This window comes from Quercus suber, unplaced genomic scaffold (assembly GCF_002906115.3).
Source record: "Quercus suber isolate HL8 unplaced genomic scaffold, Cork oak 2.0 scaffold_205, whole genome shotgun sequence".
Lineage (NCBI taxonomy): Eukaryota > Viridiplantae > Streptophyta > Magnoliopsida > Fagales > Fagaceae > Quercus > Quercus suber.
Window position 1 is genome coordinate 797321 of NW_027069663.1, and position 16612 is coordinate 813932.

The window sequence follows — 16612 nt, forward strand, 5'->3', positions numbered from 1 at the left end:
CAAGCCTATGTGAAAACTAATCACACCATTATATCTAGATACTGACAGAAACTAAAGTATTGCATGGTCCTCGGACTCAAACCTAAGGAGAAACTAGATACTTACAGAAAAATAGAAGTGATAGACAGAACCAAGGCNACTCCAAATCTCTTATTTGAGAACAAGAGAATTTATCAATTGAATTAACTAAAATTCAAATAAAATAGTGTCAGAAGTGAACTCATATGATAATCAATAGTATCCTACCAACTTAGCAGTGTGAAACATTTTTATTTTGCCGTTAAGAAATAACTTTATGTCATTTTTTTTTTTACTTTATGTTTTTTTTTTTTACCAATTTTATAGGGTGTGAAACTAATAAAATTAATTTTTTTGAATTTTACTTGTTACCAAGGGCGGCTTGATAAATTTGGGAGCCTAAGGCGAAAATTGATTATCTTGTTTCATATGTAAAATTACAATTAATTAACATAAATCACGTATAATTTTATTTTATTTTTAAGTTTATAAACACAAAAAAATTTGAAAAAACTTTTTACATTTATTGACGTGACAGATTGATAGTAGTGAGTAAAAGAGTAATGTTAGTGGTGAATCTAGTTGAAAACTAGTAAAAATTTGCTAATTCGACTATTGTGAAAAATGTTGTGAATTTTTTTGTGAAAATTGGCATGAATGTTAATAACATATAGAACATATAATTCAATGGTGAGATTTTCAAAATATGAATTCTATAACAAGTTATCAGGTAGTGTAACTCTAAGCATGTTACACCGGGTATAACTTGAACTCAACACTATATATATATATATATATATATATTCGAGGTAGAGTTTCAATTTATGACGTTCGCCTTTGATGATTATTTTTTGGTGTAGGCGGAGACTCCAAATCTCTTATTTGGGAACAAGAGAATTTATCAATTGAATTAACTAGAATTCACATAAAATAGTGTCAGAAGTGAACTCATATGATAATCAATAGTATCCTACCAACTTAGCGATGTGAAACATTTTTATTTTGCCGTTAAGAAATAACTTTATGTCATTTATTTTTTTTACCAATTTTATAGGGCGTGAAACTAATAAAATTAATTTTTTTGAATTTTACTTGTTACTGGGGGCGGCTTGATAAATTTGGGGGCCTAAGGCGAAAATTGATTATCTTGTTTCATATGTAAAATTACTATTAATTAACATGAATACGTATAATTTTTTTTTTTTTTAAGCTTTGTTAGGACATATGTGTTTTTACTTGTTAAGAACAGATGTCACTTATTTATGTAAATTGGCTAATCCTTTGACAAAACGCACTCTACTTATAATTGGGTAGTTCTAGGTGTTTTTAATACTTCAAGAAACAAGGTTTCAAGGTCGAGTGTTGAAGTCATCAAGTCTGTCTAAGAAAAAGCAAGCTGAAGTGCAAATTCATTAAAGCTCAATACCTGCTCGATAGCTACCTCGACACCTGCTATCTGTCGAGATTCAAAATTTTAGATTTTTTGATCTGATTTTCTTGGGATCTGTGAATATGCTTTTGGGCATTCTTTTCTCCAAACCCTAAACATATAAAAGGATTATTTTAAGAGCCGTCAAGTGTGACACAAGTTGCAAAATCATTGAGCAATCTCTGTTCAAGCAAATTGTGATCAAATACGAAGTTCTTAACTTAGTTCATCTTCTCTGAAGAAGTTGCTGTGTATTTGCACCATAGGGTTTTGTGACCAAGCATCTTCCTGATCTTCATCATGTAGGATGAACTAAAGAACTTTGCAGCCAACCTCTCTTCCTTAAGTTGGTGTTTTGAAGTCGCATACTGGGATCTACGCATTGGTTAGTCATGTACTTGGGAGCCGTGCATCAAAGGTGGGAACTGTCGCTACAGATCAAATCCAATTGGGTATTGGTGTAAGGGTTCAACTGTAGGTTGGTAAGGTACTTGAGATTCTTTTACTTGTAACCGCTTGATTTGATAATAGTGGAGTTTCGGGAGTGATGACCTGAAAATCACTCGGTGGGGTTTTTGCCGCAAGGTTTTTCCCCATTCGTAAACAAATCACCGTGTCATTTAATTTTCACTGCATATTTAGTTATTTGGTGATTTGTTTATGCTTCCACATATTTGCATATTAAATTGATTAATTAATAACTTGGCTAATTAATTAATTTGTTTAATCACAAGGGGTCATTCAGATTGTAGCCTATCAAGTTTATAAACACAAAACAAATTTGACAAAACTTTTTACATTTATTGACGTGACAGATTGATAGTAGTGAGTAAAAGAGTGATGTTAGTGGTGAATCTAGTTGAAAACTAGTAAATATTTGCTAATTCGACTATTACGAAAAATGTTGTGAATTTTTTTGTGAAAATTGACATGAATGTTAATAACATATAGAACATATAATTCAACGGTGAGATTTTCAAAATATGAATTCTATAACAAATTATTAGGTAATGTAACTCTAAGCATGTTACACCAGGTATAACTTGAACTCAGCACTATATATATATATATATATTAGAGGTAGAGTTTCAATTTATGACGTTCACTTCTGATGATTATTTTTGGTGCAGGCGGAGACTCCAAATCTCTTATTTGAGAATAAGAGAATTTACCTATTGAACTAACTGGAATTTATATCAAATAGTATCAGAAGTAAACTCATATGATAATCAATAATATCCTACCAACTTAGCGGCGTGAAATTTTGCCGTTAAGAAATAACTTTATGTTAATTTTTTTTACCAATTTTATAGGGTGTGAAACTAATAAAATTAATTTTGTTTTTAATTTTACTTGTTACCGGGGGTGGCTTGATAAATTTGGAGGCCTAAGACGAAAATTGATTATCTTGTTTCATATGTAAAATTACTATTAATTAATATGAACTACATATAATTTTATTTTATTTTTAAGTTTATAAACACAAAAAAATTTGACAAAACTTTTTATACATTTATTGATGTGGCAGATTGATAGTAGTGAGTAAAAGAGTGAAGTTAGTGATGAATCAAGTTGAAAACTAGTAAAGTTTGCTAGCTCGACTATTGTGAAAAATGTTGTGAATTTTTTTGTGAATTGCTTTCTTTCTTTTCTTTTTTCTTTTAGGGGATTTTTTTTCACAATATTTTTCATAACAAATCTTAGGTGTTAAGTTGCTTCTTGTTTTCGATTTAAACCTACCACTGAAATTATTTTTTTACAGTCAATAACATCTTTTAACAATCTGCTATTTAGGATTTTTTTTTAAATATTATGAAAAATATTGTAAATATAATATTTATTTATTTTTTTTATTTATTTTTCATTTGATAAAAAAATATTATTTTATTTATCAATTAATATTTTGACTTAATTAATACTATTGATTAAAATTTACCGGCAGGCATCCGCAACAATAACTTATGCCTTTGAGCCGGCACTGCTTGTTCCTTCGTTAGNAAGAAATAGGCATTTCAGGTTGCAATAAGAGTATCATCCCTATCTTTTTGTTTGTCACCTGATCAACTGTGTAGATAATTTCCTCAAAAAGTGAGATGTCAACAAATTAAATGGCTATTTTGCTTTAATGGACCATGTGAAACAATGAATTCTGTTGGCTAATCAAATTGCCAGCAACAGATAGCCACATCTCCTTTCGGATCTCTTGGAGATGTTTTCCTTGAGAAACACTAAATTGTTGCATTCTTTATGAATGCCTCTATGGACCAAGTCTCTTTGTTTTGTCATAAAGCAGCAGTTATATTTAAATTTTTACACCTTTTCTTCTCTGAATTCCTTTGTTTTCTGGATATTGCATATATTTTGATGATCAAACAGTTTACTCAACTATTTGATGCACCAGATGTCTAGATTTTGGTTACAACAGGTGTAGATTTCATGAATAATTTATACAAGATCAGCATCAAGTATATTTGTTTGTAGCTTAAACTTTTGTTTCCTTTTGAGTGGCATGTGAATCACTTGGTGGATTTAAAATATAACCTCCAGATTGAGTTAACTGGTTGAGGTGTTTCTGGATTTGTGGGCCAGCAGTGTGTTGGACTGCAATTTGCAATTCATGTGTTTGCAAGCATGTTGCCATGACAATTGGTGCCCTGGGCACAATTTAGGCCTTTTCTTTTTCTATGGATGAAACTGTAGGTGATGTATACACAGAATATAATCCCAGGCCTTAGATGGTCAAGTGGTGCTGTTGGCCAGTGGCCAGAGTGGATGCCCCATTCATCCAATACCAACAAGTAACCCAAATTTGGCCATTTGCCTTTTGCCTTATCCTAATCTAGCTTACTTGTATAAAACTCTTAAATTGCTCTTATGTTTTTGCAGTAATGTTGTTCAATGACATGGGTGGTCTGACGTCTGAAATTGGCTGGACTGGATGGATGGTGTTTGTAATACACCTCTGGTTCAAACAAATAGTTGCCCTATAGCCTTTTAGTAATCAGGCTCATGTGTTGCTTTGGTAAATGAGAAGGTGGAAATGGTTGGTCCAATTGAGAGAAGGATTAGTGAAGTCAGACTCGTTTACAATGTACCTGGTGAAATTGTGAGGATGGCTTTGGGTTGGCCCCAAGGATTATATGATAATAATGCTCGAGCCCACCCTGATTATATGATCTGCCTAAAGTTATGGTAATTGTGGAACTTTTGATTAAGTTCATTGAGATGTTTTATCATTTAATCAGATACATGTGACTGAATACCCAACCTTAGGAAAAAATTCTTTGGTAAATTAGCACTTAGCAATAACTTCTTAAATACAAATAATTAGTACAAGAACCACACATGAAATGCTATGTTATCTTCACTCATCTAAGATGCAGGAACAAAGATCGAGAGCTCAAGTGCCAATCCATTCAGTAATATTTAGTCTAAATGATGAATTTTATTTTCATAAGCTAGATTAGAGTTCATTATTTGAGAAGGGAAGGTTTTAAAATGTAGAACACCCCATTATGCTGCTTAATATTCCTGTCTGAAATGTCAACAAATATAAGATGCATTTTATGATATATGCGTATCAAGCCATGACTCTGTCTATATGTAAGAAAAAAGGTTGGGTGTTAAATATGAAGAGCATTCTAGCTCATGTAAAATAGCATAAAGCCTAAAATATAGACAATGAATCCCAAAAATCATCCATATCAAATTATGATCAGGATATGCAAAATGGGATTTTGCTATGTGTTTGTGCAAATATACAAGTCTTGTAGTTGAAAAAAGAGTTTATTATTATTATTATTATTATTATTTCTTTGCACTTCTTGGGAGTGAAAGAAAAAGAATTAATGATAATTGTTGTGTATGAAGAAAGAAACATGATTAAACAATTAAGGAAATTTGATTTTTTAATGAAATAGAATATAAAATATGTAATCAGACATTGTTGTTTTTAAGAATGGTTATCTAAAATACAAAAAATAGATTTTTATTCAAAAAGAAACAGTAAATTTTGCATAAGTTGAAAGGGGAAGGAAAGTTCCAAAAGATACCCAACTGCCAACTTTAAGGTACATTAGAGGATTAAATAACTGGCTGAGATTCACATGAAAGGGCCTGCCACATGCCATTATGTGATGCTCGCCCATGTGAATATCTGTACCTAAATGGAAAGGTTGTGTCCTCGTGTATCAAAAAAAAAAAAAGGCTCATGTCCTTGAAGCCCCTTGTTTCATTTGGTTTTTGAAGCCGAAGAGTGTGAAAGGGACTGCTGCCTAATTCAAAAAAGAAAAAGAAAAAAGAAAGGGACTGCGGCCTTTTGGAAACAACATATCACCAGAGAAATGGTGTTGGCTATATCCTAGAGTCAGTCAATACAGGAGAAAATACATGATGTTTTTGATGCATATATCTTCCTTCTTATATAAGTGTGGACCTCATATTTGTGAGGTCTATATTCATGTGAGAGAGAGAATGCATGCACTAGAAACACCATATGCCACCTCCTTATTAGAGCCCTTAAAGTTTTATCTATGAATATGAAAGGTTTTAAGGTAGAAAATAATGAAAAATGTAGGACATATCTCACCATATAATGGCGCTTTCGATCATACTGTCCTATATTTATGAGAGGTCGCTAATGCAGCTCCCATTGCAATAATGAAAGTGGTCCTAAATCCTTGATATTAAAAGCTAATATGAGGTCTTCAATCCATTTTTCAATTAGCGAGATGATTAAAAGTGGTCCTAGGGTGTTTAAGCTGATAAGTGGCCCTGAAGTTTTAAAAGCTACACTCTCAAAGAAGAAAATAAAAAACAAATGGATAAATTGCAAATTACACCCCTAAAGTTTGGGAGTGTTTGAATTTTACACTCTAAAGTTTCAAAATTTGGATTTTACCTCCTAAAATTTGAAAGTTTTTGCATTTTACATCCTGAGATTTAAAATTTTGGATTTTACCTTCAAAAGTTTGGGGGTGTTTGGATTTTATTTATATTTCTAAATTCTGAAATTTCAGGGTGTAAAATTCAAACACTCCTAAACTTTAAGGGTGTAATTTATAATTTACTAAAAATAAATTATGTTAGGACATATATGTTTTCACTTGTTTAGAACATATGTCAATCATTTATGTAAATTGGCTAATCCTTTGACAAAACACACTCTACTTGTAATTGGGTAGTTCTAAGTGTTTTTAATACTTCAAGAAACAAGGTTTCAAGGTCAAGTGTTGAAGTCATCAAGTCTGTCTAAGAAAAAGCAAGCTGAAGTGCAATTTCATTAAAGCTCAACACCTTCTCAACAGCTACCTCGACACCTGCTATCTGTCGAGATTTAAAAACTCAGATTTCCAATCTGATTTTCTTGGGATCCGTGAATATGTTTTTGGTCCTTCTTTTCTTCTAACCCTAAACATATAAAATGATTATTTTAAGAGCCGTCAAGTGTGACACAAGTTGCAAAATCATTGAGCATTCCTGTTCAAGCAAATTGTGATCAAAAGACGAAGTTCTTGACCTAGTTCATCTTCCTTCAAGAAGTTGCTGTGTATTTGCACCGTAGGGTTTTGTAACCAAGCATCTTCCTGCAATTCATCATAAAGGATGAACTGAAGAACTTTGCAGCCAACCTTTCTTCCTAAGTTGGTGTTCTGAAGTCGCGTACTGGAATCCGCGCATTGGTTAGTCACATACTTGGGAGCCGTGCATCAAAGGTGGGAACTATCGCTACAAATCAAGTCCAATTGGGTATTGGGGTAAGGGTTCAACTGTAGGTTGGTAAGGTACTTGAGATTCCTTTACTTGTAACCGCTTGATTTGATAATAGTGGAGTTTCGGGAGTGGTGACCTGAAAATCACCCGGTGGGGTTTTTGCCGCGAGGTTTTTCCTCATTCATAAACAAATCACCGTGTTATTTAATTTCTGCTGCATATTTAGTTTTTGGTTATTTGTTTGTGCTTCCACGTAATTGCATGACAAATTGATTAATTAAAAACTTGATTAATTAATTAATTAGTTTTATCACAAGAGGTCATTTAGTTTGTGGCCTATCAAATTATAAAGCTGTTAGAGCAAGTTTAAAACTATCAAATTATCAAAAAAAAAAAAGAGTCATTTGTTCTTTGTTGGGGTTGATTTTGGAGTGGCAAATGAAAAATGAAAAATGAAGTTGAGCCAATTAGCTTGGATTTTTTTTTTTAGATAGAATTTTAACCTATGGCGTCCGCTCTTGATTATCATCAGGCTAAGACACCAATCAGTTTTTGGGGTAGGCAGGAATTGAACCTCAGATCTCTTATTCAACCATCAGAGACTTTACCAGTTGAGCTAATTGAAACCCACCCAATCAACCTGGATTTGAAGTGAAGAGAGTTGAGCCCACTATTCAATTTAACGCAAAATCAAGGTTGAAGGCACTAAATCACAAGGGAGAAATTAACAATGAATAATTCGTATCTTTATTTAGTCACAAATAGTAAAATGGAGAGAGAGAGAGAGAGAGGTATTTGTTCTAAAACATACACACAGAGCATTAAGATTAACTGCTTCTTATATTAAAAGATTAGGATTAAGTTGGAGAATAAGTATAATTGGTGGGTAGATAAATTTGATTAATGCATGAATTGTTGACAAGATTTTATAGCAGGTCTAGAACATGCCTAATCTCTCTAAAATAAGAATCGAAGCTTTTGGTTGCTGGATATTTTAAAGAATGACAACCTTGAGCTCTGTTCTAATTTAGATATTAGGGCAACCTAGTTTTGCAATGATTTCAGGTAATTTGTTGACTAAATTGTCTTTGTCATGTGGGAAACAACTTCTAAGAGACTGGTTAAATTAAAAAGGGAATATGTCAATAGGCATTTATTGAAGCCAACATGCTTCTCATGGCTTAAGAGCAATTCAACCGAGAATTCATTTAAATAAAGCAGATCAGTCTTTATGTTTTTCAAGCGTTGGTGGCCAACACATAAACTTGCTCATGGGCTCATACACATTACAAGTGTTCTCAACCCNACATGTTTATAGTTGTTTTTTTTTTTTTTTTCTCTTGGAAAACTTGTGTTTATTTGGTACTATTATATCTTTATAATTTAATGATGTTTATTTAGTGTTTATTTACTGTTTTGTACCCAGGTTGCTTTTGTTAGCTTTTAGGGTTTGTTTCTATGCATATTTGTAGGCTTTTATGGTTTGTACCATACTTATGCAACCTTTATGCTTTGTTGTTTTGTACTTCTAGCTAAATATTATGTTTTTTCTTTAAGTGTTCTCACTCTTGTGCCCCTGTAGGATTTTATTCCTAGATGCATTGATTGAGTGTTGGTCATTCAAGTGATTTGCTTTGTGTTTATCAGCTTGAATGTCCAGATGTTCATTCCAAGTGTGAAAAAGTATTGTGGTCACTATCTTATAGTGATTGCTTGTTTGGTCAAGCCATGATTTATTATTTTTTTTTCCATTTTGCTTGATCGCATTGTGCTTGTTCTATATGCATTACAAGTTTTCTGCATACAATGAACTTATTGTGTTATTATGCTTCAGGAGATGTTTTTGGTCTTATGGTTCAAGAGCTTCACAGATTCTAGAGTTAGGTGTGAGTAAGTATTCCAACTATTCCCAACTCGCACGTTAAGTCTAGAGTTTGTTTTAAGGTTTTGTCACGAAATAGCCAAAGGGGAGAGATTGTAAGGTTGAATTTAATCAACCATCTTGTTGGTTTTATTCCGTGCCAATTTGCTAGTATTTCAGCACTTAGAAACCCTGTGAGGTGTGAATCTTGTAAGGATAGTGAGTGAGAGAGTGTGAAGAAATGCTCAAGAGTGTGCAAAGAAACAGGGACTCGCGACTGGATCTCGCGAGTGGCTCGCAACTTGCAAGTCGTCAAAAGTTGCACACGTGCCAAGCATGCCAGAAGCTGAAGAGTTATGCCAGCTGTTGCATTACAGGACAAAAGTCCCAGGCTGGCCAGGCCATTAGCTCGCGGCTTGAACTTGCGACTCAACCAAGTCGCAAGGTAAAGTCGCGAAAACACCCTGTCTGGGAAAAACTGACTCTTCGCATTCCATTCTCACCCTCGTATAAATACCCCTCATTCCCACGAAATGTAGAGAGCTTCTAGAGAGAAACCCTAAAGAAAAATAAGATTGTCTCATCCACAATCTTCACCTAAGTGACTCTTCAAATTCCTCTACTCTCTTTCTCTCCATTGATACATGCTTAAGAGGTTCTTCACCAATTCCTTTTCTCACCATACCCACGTCTGTGAGAAGGTTAAGGGAAGCAGTTTGGAAGGGACCAATGATTATTGGTTGATGCTATAGTGAATAACAGAATCCGGTAAGCTAGAAAAAAAAAATGTTCGGCGCAATCTCGTTGGAGCAAGAAGCTTGGAGGGCTTAGGTACCTGGGTAGATTAGGCTTGGAGGGTCTATTGCTGTTCATGTATCCCAACTACATTTCCTAGTGAATTATTAACCGCTTGGAGGGCAGTGGAGAGGTTTTATGTCAAGGGCTTCGGTTTCCTCTTCGATAACACATCGTGTATTGTCCTTGTGTTTACATCTCTCTTCCCTTTATCTTTACTATTTAATTACTGCTGTGATTGTAATTATTTATGATTTAGATTATTTATCAATTCTGTTTTAAGCTTGTTATCATTTTCCGCACATATATTGTTTAATATAAAGGTTGAATTGGTAATTTGTTGTTTGGGGGTCTAAACGTTCATAGTGTTTTCAACGCTATTTGAACTTTAATGTATGGTTCAAGATCTTCACAAAATCTAGAGTTAGGTGTGAGTGAGTTTTGGCAACTGTTCCCAACTCATATTTTAAGTCTAGAGTTTATTTTGGGGTTTTGTCATGGAATAGCCAAATGGGAAAATTGTAAGGTTGAATTTATTCAATCATGTGTTGGCTTTATTCTGTGCCAAATTTGCTTGTGTTTCAGCAATTAGATACCCTGTATTTAGGTGGGAATAATTTAAGGTTTGTGTGTGAGAAAAGTGTGAAGAATTCAAGTGTGTGAGCATTTAAAGGATTCTCGTGACTGGATCTCGCAAGTAACTAGTGACTGGTAACTCACCAAAATGCCACACGTGTGAAACATGCAGGAAGTTGAAGGGTCACGATAACTGGAGCACTACAAGACAAAAATTGACAGTCTGGCTTAGCAGTTAACTCGCGACTCAATCTCACGACTCATCCCACTCGTGAGTGAGTCACCAGAATGCCTTGTTTTGTAGAAAAATGACTTTTCACATTCCTCACGTACCTTATTATAAATACCCTTATACCCAAGAAATATAGAGAGCTTTTAGAGATAATTTTGAGAGAGAAACCCTAAAGAAAACCAAGATTGACTCATCCACAATTTTAGACTTTTGATTCTGCAAATTCCTCTACTCTCACTCTCTCCATTGACGTATCCTTGAAAGGTTCATTAGCCAAATCCTTATCTCACCATACCTAAATCAGTGAGGAGGCATTTTGGTGCTTGAGAAACAATTCGGAGATGACCAATTCACTTGGTTGATGCAATGGGCTTATTGCGGGATCCAGAAAACTAAAGAAGACATGGTTAGGCTTAATCTTGTTGGAGTAAGAAGCTTAGAGGGTTTAGGTGCATTGGGTAGATTAGGCTTGAAGGGTTTATTGCTATTCGTGTATCCCAACTCTATTCTTTAGTGAATCATTTTACCGCTTGGAGGGCAGCGAAGAGGTTTTTCGCCAAGTTCTTCGGTTTCTTCTTCGATAACACATGCCGGTGTTATTTTTGTGTGTTTGCATCTCTATAACCCTTACTCTTTCCTTTTAATTGTTGTTGTGTTGTGATTAATTATGGTGTAGAGTTGTTTATTTGTTTGGATTTTTGCTTGTACTTTTTATTCCACACATTTATTGTTTGAGTATAAGCTTGTGTTGGTTATATTTAAAAATGGAAGTCTAAACATTTATTAGTATTTTACACACTAAGCGAACTTTCAGTCTTAAATTATATTGAATCTAATCTCCTTAAAAGAAAAAAAAAATTGCAACTACTATAAGTTCACCCAAGAGGCCCTTTCTAATAGAAGTAATGGTAGGTTGTGAGCAAGTCAGTGCTAGAGGGTCAAAGGGGGCCAAATCCTCCCTTCCCCCACCCCCCAAAGAAAAGTTGACAGGTAGTTCACAACTTTTCCACCCCCTATATTAAATTTCTTATTTTGAATTTTTTGTATATATATATATAGAGAGAGAGAGAGAGAGATTTATAATCAGTACACTTCCATATACTATTAAATATGTCAAAATTTATTTTTAAAAAGAAAGAGAATCTTACATTATTTTATCTATGTTTCTAAGGTTCAAAACCTTTAATAGAAAAGGAAAGTAAGGACAAAATAAGAAAATTATAGTTATCTTTAAAAAGTAATGAGATCTTCTCCACACACACACACACACACACAAAAGTAGCGAGAAAGGCTGAGAGAGAGCTAACAGGATCTCAAATTATTTGTATAAATCAATAAATTTTTAGATGATTATTTAATTAATATAAATTTTTGTAAGTTGCATTTGATGTTTATCTAACTATTAAAAATCTTTTCATTCATAAGTCAAATTTTGACTTTGAATTTTTTTATAAAAAAAATTGGCTTATTCTTACAAAGAAATTATTAAAAAATAAACAAAATATAGTAAATATGTTATCATTTCCTGACTTTTCTTAGGTTAAAAGATTAAAACATCACTTAATAGACTTATATGTTTCATATTGACCTCAAGTACTTTACACGTGTGTGTGTTTAATTACACGTGCATAAAAATTTTATTTCCTTAAGTGTAGAACTTTGTAACTCAATTAGTTGACATTTTTTAATATGTCTATAACATCAAAGAATCAAAAAAAAAAAAACTATATATATATATATATATTGCCCCTCAGAATCAAATTCTCAGCTTAGTATGTTCACACTTCACAGTACTATTACGTTCGAATTGTCTTCCATCAGAAAGCTTTACAAACCATAACACCTATTATTTTTAAAATAAGGGCTTATGTAATATATGGGCCATTTTTCCTTTTTTGAAGCTTATGAGGAGACCCTCTTAACTCAAAAGTTTAAATCAATAAGTTTAGGCATATTAATGTTTATTATCCACTTACTTTATTACTAATATCCAATGCAGGATGATCTATCTCTTGGCCAATCAAATCACTCAAATTATAATATTTTAACACAAAACTTAAGAGTCCAAATTTCCAATGGAAAATAATAATAATAATAATACTCTAACATACAGGGTTGCTCCAAATGTTGGGTAATAAATCTCAGGTGTAGTCAGCAGTCACCAACCATTAAACAATAGTATAGGGTGAAGAGTTGTGATCAAATCCAATGACAACTTCAAAAGGATAGTGCATTAATTGTCCTCTAACGTACCTGTTGAATCCGTAGCATGACTTTGATTTGTGATTAACCATCTTACCAATTTGAGTATGGAGAAAAAATGGAAAATAGAATATAGATAAGTACAAAGATATATAGTGCTATAGTGCCGACAACCTATAAGGTATAACACACTACTATGTACTATGAAGCATTGATCCTGGGAAAAAAAAAACTTATTAATACTATGCTGGCTTTTATAAAACGTGGAATGAAATTAGGGAAATAAACGAACTAAGTCAAGTTGAGTATTAAAATCAATATAAGAATTATTAGAAAGAAGAAAATTCATTGAATTATAGTGGATCGTCAACTTTGAGTAGTCTATTGAATGAGAAATGGCACTAAACCCACCTTATCTTCCAAGTGCTCAAATTAGATTAAGCACCTAATCTTAACAAAATTAATTACATGAGGTTAGAAAGCATTTTGTGCCTTTCCATGGTGGGTAGGGATCACTTTCTCAGTACAAATTTATTTTTTAAACCCATCATGCCTGACTTTTCCTATAAACTGTATCGTTTAGGATTTGCACGATGTTGATATGGTCAATGCCTTTTTTGAATTGAACTTAATAGAAATTGACAATAGTAATTTCATTGTAATCTCCGAAAGTTGCTTTTGTGAAGATAACACCTTGGGGTTTGCACCATATTAACCGTTGTAATTATAGTATCAAAATGATTAATGGTTGAGGAAAAGACTACAAGATCTTACACGTTTATGATTATCTGCTTAAACAAAGTCTTTGTCAAACTAATAAATTCAAATGTGCCATTACTTGAATAAAAATTCATAAAATATAGGATTATGTGGGGTTCGTAAGCAGTAATTACTCTATTTTAGCAAAGAAATTTAGCATCCTTTGTCTCTTTGTCTCTTTGGGAAGGGGGAGGGAGGCAATGACAGAGTTAGAATTTTTGTTTTTAGAGGACTCAAGTTATAAAAATAAAGAAATTTAAATTCATAGAATAACCTATTATAAATACATATATATATGTGTGTGAAACCTGACTTAACAGATTTTTTTTTTTTCTATATATAAGAAAAATATTTATACCAAGTTAGCTTTTACAAAATTCAAAAAAAGAAATTTTTATCAAGTCAATTTGCAAACTGCGAACTACATTTTGAATCATATGAATCATAATAAAATAATAAATATCACTTTACATGCTTAAACATATACAAGTCATTATAATAAATATATAAATATAATAAAAAAATAAATGGGATAATCATTTAATTATTTTACATTTATGACAAATGCAATAAGGATCTCTAACTTCTACCCACAAAAACTATAACTGTCATTTCTTCTAAAAATGAAAAATTAAAATATAGTGTCTCTATCTCCAATTTTCCAAGTGCAAGATAAAAAAAAGATTTATTTATCTATTTTTAGAAGCATATATTTGAGAGATAAGGATGTAGTGTAAAACCTATGTTTTATCCCTCTAATTCCAATATACCACATAATCTTATCACATATTTAAGAATAAGTACAACCACACCCAATCAATTCTATTATCTATATATAAATCCAACAAAATTGGGAGTTTATTGAGATGTTATTAGGTGTGTGATAAAGTTTAGGTATAAAATTGGTTGTAACATAAGGCTGCAACCTTACTTAATATCTTTTTTATTGGAGGTGAATTTTGACAAATTCACCATTAGATTACATTTTTTTTCTTATATCCTCTATGCTTGCAAAATTTCTATAGAATTAAAGATCAATAACTACGTCATTAATAAATTATTTAAATTGCAAGTTTTTATAATTTAAAATTATGCATAAAATATAAGCTTGTAGATCATATAGCAAATAATATCTAATTGGCACAAAATTTGATACGTGTATTAAGAACATAAAAAATCATACAATTCAACAATTAGATTTTCAAAATATGTAGTAATGTGAATGATATTGAGTAAGGTTATAGCCTTAGGCTACAATCAATTTTGTAACTAAACTTTGTCCTTAAGTGTGGTAGGATGTATTGAATTTCAAGTAAAATGCTAATATGATAATTCAAGTAAAATACTAATGTAACAATTTTTTATTGGATGGTGTAAAATGTGGGTTTCACACCCCATTCTTACCAAATTTGGACTTTGTATTTGAATATGATTTAGCTTAATGAGTTACATGGCACAAGAGTAATAAGAGTCTAAAAAAAAAGAGTAATTAGAGGAAGAATTATGGACAAAGTTTAGCTATAAAATTGGTTGTAACCTAAGGTTACAACCTTACTCAATAAAATAAAAATTACTACATATTTTGAAAATCTAACCGTTAAATTGTATATTTTTTACGTTTTTAATGCACATGTCAAATTTTGTGTCAATGGAATATTATTTACTCTATGATCTAAAAACTTATATTTTATGCATAATTTTAAATTGCAAAAACTTACAATTTAAACAATTTATTGATGACATAGCTATTGATCTTTAATTTTCTAGAAATTTTACAAGTATGAAGAATATAAGAGGAAGATATAATCTAATGGTGTATTTGTCAAAATATTCACCTCCAATAAAAAGATATTAAGTAAGGTTGTAGCCTAAAGTTATAACCAATTTTGTAACTAAACTTTGTCTAAAAATTATTGTATTACTCATTTACATAAACTTATCTATATTTAGAAATATATACCACGAACACATTTTGGTTTAATGGAATATTTATTTTATAATTGTAATAAGAGAAAAATAAAATGCATTACTTATTTACATGTGTAGTACAAATTTATTTATTTTTATCTTGAAAAAGGGCTATTAGTTAAATTATATATATATATATATATTTTTAAATATATTATAATTAGGAGAGGTGGATTTTAAAAAGCCAGAGGCCATGGCCTCTAGATGAGGGGAACAATAAAAATTCTTACAAGAATAATAACAACAAAATTTTAGTCCTAAAATTTTGGGATCTGCTATGAATCCTCAAAAGATTAGTTAGAGTTGGCCACATCCATCTTTTCCTCAATTCTATTATTTATAAAGTTATAGTCTTTGTTATTTCTTTAATTGACATGTTCTTTTTGATTGCTTTTGCTAATGTTATTTTTGGTCTTATTCTACCTTTGTTTGTTCCCTCAACTTGAATGAACTCACTATTTCTTACTTGCGAATTAATTGGTTTCCTCTAAACATATGACCAAACCATTTAAGGCAACTTTCCCTCACCTTTTCATCATTAGAGATCATCCCTATCTTTAAGTGGCTTTACTCATTTTAAATCCTATCTCTATTTGTATTTCCACTTATCCATTTTAACATTCTTAATTAAGCTATACTCATTTTATAAATATGTTACTTTTTAAAAACCCAACATTCAATGCTATAGAGTATATCTCTTATAGTTTTCGTAAAATTTTCCATTTAACTTAATAGATATTCTATGACCACTAAAACTCTTGATGCGCTTTTTCTACTTCATCTACTCTACTCTTATTTTATGATCTACATCCTCTATAGTATCTCAATATTTATAAATTATTGATCCAAGGTATTAAAAAATCTCACTCTTTAGTGTTTCTTGACTATCAAGTCTTACTGTCCCTTTATTTTTATTTCTACTTTTACTAAACTTACATTCCATATACTCTATTTTAGTCTTACTTAATTGAAATCATTTAGATTTTAGAGCATATCATCAAATTTTTAACTTGACATTAATTCTACTTTTAATTTTATCCAATAAAACTATATTATTTGA